The sequence below is a fragment of the Heptranchias perlo genome, chromosome 37, assembly GCF_035084215.1.
Source record: "Heptranchias perlo isolate sHepPer1 chromosome 37, sHepPer1.hap1, whole genome shotgun sequence".
Classification (NCBI taxonomy): Eukaryota; Metazoa; Chordata; class Chondrichthyes; order Hexanchiformes; family Hexanchidae; genus Heptranchias; species Heptranchias perlo.
The window spans coordinates 5861844-5869430 of record NC_090361.1 but is presented as its reverse complement, the minus strand read 5'-3'; the positions used below and the strand labels follow the sequence as shown (position 1 = coordinate 5869430).

The window sequence follows — 7587 nt, the reverse complement described above, 5'->3', positions numbered from 1 at the left end:
ATCTTTGGAGGGAGTTACCCGCACTTAAAGGGACAACGAAGCATTGGCCGCGGAAAAATGATTATTATAATTAAATGATGAGTCCTTAAATCACAGTAAATTACGATTTCCAATGCAGGGTAAGTGATGAGAAGTTTTGCTTTTTAAAAAATATAAAAGTAAAGTCGTGACTAAGTGTTTAACTTCTAAAGTATTTATTGCTGCAATAAAAACCTGCAGAAATCAGCAATGATCAATTATTTTGAGCAAATGCTGGAATGCAAATTCTTTTAAATTTGTTTTACTGTAAATTTAGGGTAGTTTATTTTGCTAAAACAAATGTTTATACTAGTAGATCTCTCAATAGGGAATTCAGGAGAAACATCTTCACCCGTAGAATGTGGGACTCGCTACCACAACGAGTAGCTGTGGTAAATAGCATTGATGCAGTTAAGGGGAAGCTAGATAAACACGAGGGAGAAGGGAATCATAGAATGATATGGCACAGAAGTAGGCTATTTGGCCCATCGTGTCTGTGTTAGCTCTTTGAAAGAGCTATCCAATTAGTCCCACTCCCCTGCTCTTTCCCCATAGCCCTGCAAATCTCCCCCCTAGAGGTTATGCTGATGGGGTTAGATGAAGAGGGGTGGGAGGAGGCTCGTGTGGAGCATAAACACCAGCACAGACCAGTTGGGCTGAATGGCCTGTTTCTGTGCTGTAATTTCTATGTAATTCGATGAATTACATTGCTTAGTGTGTCAGAGGACAGGGTGGAACTACACCACCACCTACTGACTATAGCCTGCAACTACAATGTTACGGAACCTGTTTACATAGGGAATTGTCAATACATAGCATTTGCATTTTCAATGTTAACTGGTGACATAAAGAGTGTAACTAAAGATCATAACAACAGGAAGTATAACTTGTGGACAGGAAATAGAAGATTTTTTAATATAATGTTTATGGACATTGTTTTAAAGCAGAGGTGTTCAAACATTTCCACAAATATTGACATCCACTCGGACCCTGCCCACCCCCATCCTAACTTCAGAAAGCAAAAGTCAGCTACTCAGAAATAACAATACTATCACTGAAGAAAACAATATTTACCAGTGCAAAGCAACAAAAGTGATATACTGTGCTAGCAAAATTACATACAGAAATCTAGTGAGAGGTTTGGGAGTGAGCATGAACTGAGGGGACGGAACAGAGTGTCAACTTAAACTGGGGCAGGGGAGAAAAGTACAGCCGTAAAGAGGAAGGAAGAAGAGTGGCAGCCTAAACTGGGAGTGAGGGGAGAAGAGTGTCAACTTAAACTGGGAGTGAGGGGAAAAGAGTGTCAACTTAAACTGGGAGTGAGGGGAGGAGTGTCAACTTAAACTGGGAGTGAGGGGAGAAGAGTATCAACTTAAACTGGGAGTGAGGGGAGGAGTGTCAACTTAAACTGGGAGTGAGGGGAGAAGAGTGTCAACTTAAACTGGGAGTGAGGGGAGAAGAGTGTCAACTTAAACTGGGAGTGAGGAGAGAAGAGTATCAACTTAAACTGGGAGTGAGGAGAGAAGAGTATCAACTTAAACTGGGAGTGAGGGGAGGAGTGTCAACTTAAACTGGGAGAGGGGAGAAGAGTATCAACTTAAACTGGGAGTGAGGGGAGAAGAGTATCAACTTAAACTGGGAGTGAGGGGAGAAGAGTATCAACTTAAACTGGGAGTGAGGGGAGAAGAGTATCAACTTAAACTGGGAGTGAGGGGAGAAGAGTGTCAACTTACAATTAAGGTGGAAGAAGAGTGCCCTCCCTAAAAATGCACCCATTAGTTGGCATGGGGAAAGGGGAGGGGGTACAACATTTGGAAGAAGTATGTACAATTCCAAATATGGTGCTTATGGTCCTGACTGGGATGATCCACTGGTCAATAAGACTGGATCGACTTGTGGTCAGGCAATTTTTTAAAAATATTGAATTAAAACCTTTTATCACAGAAATTGATCCTCTGCTGTTACTGGGACTCAGAGGTCTTGAAATGGAAAGAATAATACCTTGTTTTCAAATGACAAATAGCGAATAGTTATCAATAATATTGGGCACATGTCCTTTCCTTTTTAAATAAAATAATTTTTTTTCCCTACGTTCATTGTGAAATGTATCAAATAAAATGTTAAAATCAAAATTTTCTTGGTACTGCAGCCCCCTCCCCTGCCAGAAAATAAATCCTGTATCTTGAACACTTGTGTACTTATTGTTTATTTCCTCCAAAATGAGTGAGGAATATTGCTGTATGCACAGTTACAAGCCAGTGTCCCACTGCACTTTCAGTATAGTTACTTGTTGTCACATAGCATCGGCTTATACTGAGGGCTCATTTTGAATTGTCAGCATTTTGGGGGTAGGGTAGCTATTGCTTGTTTCCTCAGTTGGCAAACATGTTTCTGTGCCTGACTCGCACCGTTGGCTCAGACCCTGCGGCCTTACCTCCTTATCTCTGTAACCTCCTCCAGCCCTACAAGCCTCCGAGATCTCTGCGCTCCTCCACTTCTGGCCTCTTGCGCATCCCTGATTTTAATCGCTCCACCATTGGCGGCTGTGCCTTCAGCTGCCTAGGGCCCTAAGTTCTGGAATTCCCTCCCTAAACATCTCCGCCTCTCTCTCCTCCTTTAAGACCCTCCTTAAAACGTACCTCTTTGACCAAGCTTTTGGTCACCTGCCCTAATGTCTCCTTATGTGGCTCGGTGTCAAATTTTGTTTGATAATCGCTCCAGTGAAGCGCCTTGGGACGTTTTACCACGTTAAAGGCGCTATATAAATGCAAGTTGTTGTCGCTGTTCCCGCAAGCACCATTGGCCTTGAGGCCTTGCTGTTCCCAATAAGATTGGGTTATTGTACCAGAACACTAAGAATATCCCAACACTGGACAAACAGGGGACTCTCGGGGGGGAGGAGCTAAATACGATTAAAATCACTCAGGAGATGGTACTCAGTAAAATAATGGGACTCAAGGCGGATAAATCCCCTGGACCTGATGGCTTCCATCCTAGGGTCTTGAGGGAAGTGGCAGTAGGGATTGTGGATGCTTTGGTGATAGTTTTCCAAAATTCCCTGGACTCAGGAGAGGTCCCGGCAGATTGGAAAACTGCTAATGTAACACCGTTATTTAAAAAGGGTAGTAGGCAGAAGGCTGGAAATTATAGGCCAGTTAGCTTAACATCTGTGGTGGGTAAAATTTTGGAGTCTATTATTAAGGAGACAGTAACGGAACATTTAGATAAGCATAATTTAATAGGACAAAGTCAGCATGGCTTTATGAAGGGGAAGTCATGTCTGACAAATTTGCTTGAGTTCTTCGAGGATATAACGTATAGGGTGGATAAAGGGGAACCAGTGGACATAGTGTATTTAGACTTCCAGAAGGCATTCGACAAGGTGCCACATAAAAGATTATTACTTAAGATAAAAAATCACGGGATTGGGGGTAATATTCTGGCATGGGTGGAGGATTGGTTATCGAACAGGAAGCAGAGAGTTGGGATAAATGGTTCATTTTCGGACTGGCAACCAGTAACCAGTGGTGTTCCACAGGGGTCGGTGCTGGGTCCCCAACTCTTTACAATCTATATTAACGATTTGGAGGAGGGGACCGAGTGCAACATATCAAAATTTGCAGATGATACAAAGATGGGAGGGAAAGTAGAGTGAGGAGGACATAAAAAACCTGCAAGGGGATATAGACAGGCTGGGTGAGTGGGCGGAGATTTGGCAGATGCAATATAATATTGGAAAATGTGAGGTTATGCACTTTGGCAGGAAAAATCAGAGAGCAAGTTATTTTCTTAATGGCGAGAGACTGGAAAGTACTGCAGTACAAAGGGATCTGGGGGTCCTAGTGCAAGAAAATCAAAAAGTTGGTATGCAGGTGCAGCAGGTGATCAAGAAAGCCAACGGAATGTTGGCTTTTATTGCTAGGGGGATAGAATATAAAAACAAGGAGGTATTGCTGCAGTTATATAAGGTATTGGTGAGACCGCACCTGGAATACTGCATACAGTTTTGGTCTCCATACTTAAGAAAAGACATACTTGCTCTCGAGGCAGTACAAAGAAGGTTCACTCGGTTAATCCCGGGGATGAGGGGGCGGACATATGAGGAGAGGTTGAGTAGATTGGGACTCTACTCATTGGAGTTCAGAAGAATGAGAGGCGATCTTATTGAAACATATAAGATTGTGAAGGGTCTTGATCGGGTGGATGCAGTAAGGATGTTCCCAAAGATGGGTGAAACTAGAACTAGGGGGCATAATCTTAGAATAAGGGGCCACTCTTTCAAAACTGAGATGAGGAGAAACTTCTTCACTCAGAGGGTAGTGGGTCTGTGGAATTTGCTGCCCCAGGAAGCTGTGGAAGCTACATCATTAGATAAATTTAAAACAGAAATAGACAGTTTCCTAGAAGTAAAGGGAATTAGGGGTTATGGGGAGCGGGCAGGAAATTGGACATGAAGCTGAGTTCGGATCGGTCAATGCCCTGTGGGTGGCGGAGAGGGCCCAGGGGCTATGTGGCCGGGTCCTGCTCCGACTTCTTGTGTTCTTTAGATTTGTGGTTGGGATCAGATCAGCCATGATCTTATTGAATGGCGGAGCAGGCTCGAGGGGCCGATTGGCCTACTCCTGCTCCAATTTCTTATGTTCTAACACTTACCGATACTTATAGCCGGTTCCAATTTCCCCCGCGCAGTGGAGCTACAGAGACTGATAGTTCAGCTCCCCGTAACATGGAATATTTGAATCCACTGATTGTAACGTGCATATGAAGTTGCTGAACCAGGACCACCCGTCAGCCCTCCTCTCCCATTGATTATACATGATACATTGTGTTCAGTGTTTGTGCATTACTTGCTACAAGAATTATTCCTAGCTTAAAGAACCCCAAATAGGCTCAAGGACCTTAGTCTATTTACTTTAGAGCAGCTTGGACTTAGAGGTGACCTGATAAAGGTCTACAAAATAATTAGAGGGCTGGATAGCATCACCTTTGATAGATTATTCCCATTTAACAGATTGGGGAGGACCAGGGGGCATGAATTTAAACAATGGAAGAGTAGGAATAGACCGGATATTAGGCGGTTCTTTTCCCAGAGAGTTGTGGGCATCTGGAATACATTGCCGGCTGGTGTGCTGACTCTGTGCGTAGCCTTCAAGAGGGAACTGGACCAGTTCCTGACTGGGAACAGAGATCGCATCATTTAGAAGTGTCTATACCTTTGATCCATGTGATCTCCTGGACTGGTTTCGATTGCCTGAGGGGATCGGAGAGGAATTTCCCAGAGTATGCTTTCCCTTATTGGCCCTGGATTTTTTTGCCCCTCCCAGGAGGTTACATGGCTGTGGAGGTGAGTGTGAGGGGTGGGAGGGGAGGGCGCAAGGGGGGAGGTCGGAGGAGGGAAGAAATGTCTAGTCATAATACTCTGGCCATCATGGTGTGTGGGGCAGGCTTGATAGACCAGCTGGTCTTTTTCTGCCCATCAATTTAGTATGTTCCTATGTTACTGTGGAAAAATGCAATAAAACCAGTCTGAATGAATATTACAAAGAGTTAAAGCAGTTTATTTAAAGATTGTACGAAACTGTTTGATCCAACAGTAAGTCCCACAGATTTTCTATCACCCATTCTGAAAACTCCTGTCTGTGGGGGCCTATTGTGATTTCATTAAAGACGTGATACTGTCTGATGGCAGCGATATGTAGCCAGAGATAGCCATTCCTACTGCCCATAGCTCTTGCAGTGCTTGCTTGGCAATGTTTAATGATGCCAGCCCTTAAGGCAGGCAATTAGAATAAAGATAGGCTTTGGTAGGTTTTGTTCTCAAAGATTGGGCAAGTTTGAGCGACTGACCCACAATCGAAGGTGGGCCTAAAAACATAAAAAGATCATTTTTGCTTTGGAGTTCAGGATTTTGCTCCAGCAAGATTAGGTGTGCCAACTGTCGGGGTAAACGCAGGTGGGAAACGGTCACTGCTTGCTCAGTTAGTAGAAGGCTCACCGCCATGTTCTCAAGGGCAACTAGGGATAGGCAATAAATGCCCAACCCTTACCAACAATGCCCACATGCCAAGAATTAATAATAAAAAGCTAATTTCCTGGAGAACTGGGTGATGCACTGGCTCAGCACACTGCGTATCACCCCTGAGGTGCAGCCCAGGGTGAAAGTTTGCTCTCTCTTTTTGTTGAGAGGATCCCAAGTGAAATGAGTTTGGGCAGTCTCATCCTTGTTCCTATGGGCTCATGCCCACAGCAGAAAATTGCATAGAGTTTGGCATTTCACTGGCAATCTCAATCAGAGACGCCATAAGCATGACTGGTATGGAACGTAGAGATGGGGGTAGAATGAGGGCACTGTTTTGGGGCAGAACAGAGGGAGCTTTTTCCCTGAATCTGTGCTATGATACACCCAAGCTGGCAGTAACTTGATACTAACGATTAAGGATATTCCCCCGTACCGACATTCCCGCCTTGACAAGATCTGAGAGTTTTGGGAAGACGGGGGGGGGGGGGGGTGGGGGGGAATGCATTCGTTTGGATATTTATTTCTGTTGGGACTTTGAATATCTCACCGGGTGAGACAGCCAAAGACAAAGTCACCTCAGTAAGCTCCTCACCACCCTGCGATCTTCAGCATTACATTCCCCCAGTGACTTCTTGCAAAATCGAGGCAACCTTTCACGCTAATTCAGAAACTATTTCTGCACTCCCCGCCAATCAGGAGGGTTGTCCGATTACACTTCTGTGACGTGCCTTGGGACATTAAATACATTGAAGGCACGATAGAATGGCAAGTTGTTGCTGTCGTTTTTGCAATAGCTGGACTGGCCTCTCTCTAATGCGTTCGGATCCAATTAAGCATCAAATTCAGGAGCCTCGTCATTCTCCCCCCTCCCCCTCCTGTAGGTGTAGGCTCTTATGATTCCGCAAATGCTGTGCGACTCTACATGAGCGAGCCCGAACAGTGAATGTTAGCATGCAATTCAACCATTGAGTGCAATCCTGCGCTCACCTGAAGTCCACAGCTGTACTTTCCAGCTCGATAGTGTTGATTGTATCATGTGATTTATACCAATTAGTATTGATTGTATTCAGGCGGTGTGTGTCAATTGGGGGACTCTTTTGTATCCTTTTTATATGAGAGCTTATCCAGGATGTGGTGGGTGTAATGTGGATCTCTGTGAATAAAGGCTTGGAAGCAACTGAAGACCAGGCTCTTGTATTCTATCCTTCACCACCAGGCTATTCCATTTCTAACAGTTAGCAGTCAGGAGGGGGAACCTTGGTTGATTTCCTTCTTCCTTTACCCAAGTTGTATGAGGCCAATTGTAGCACCCCTGCTGAAATCAACTAACTCCGCACAGACCAGGGCTGGACGCTGGGAGCTTCCTTTCCTGCGTGGCCATTTACACACTCAACTATCCAACTACCACAAGGAGCAGTTGAGGTAAATAGCATAGACGCATTTAAGGGGAAGCTAGATAAACACATGAGGGAGAAAGGAATAGAAGGCTAACCTGACAGGGTTAGATGAAGAGGAAGTGGGAGGAGTGGAGCATAAACACCAGCATAGAC

At 44.5% G+C, this 7587-nt stretch overlaps 1 long non-coding RNA gene across 1 annotated transcript in view; it reads left to right on the top strand.

The window, feature by feature from the left end:
- Positions 1-24: 24 nt before the first annotated feature.
- The window catches only part of LOC137304276 (uncharacterized), a 35251-nt gene continuing 27688 nt past the window's right edge, over positions 25-7587 (top strand). Inside the window, exon 1 of the long non-coding RNA XR_010958534.1 lies at positions 25-119. This is a non-coding gene — a long non-coding RNA (uncharacterized lncRNA). The remainder of the gene's footprint in view (positions 120-7587) is intronic.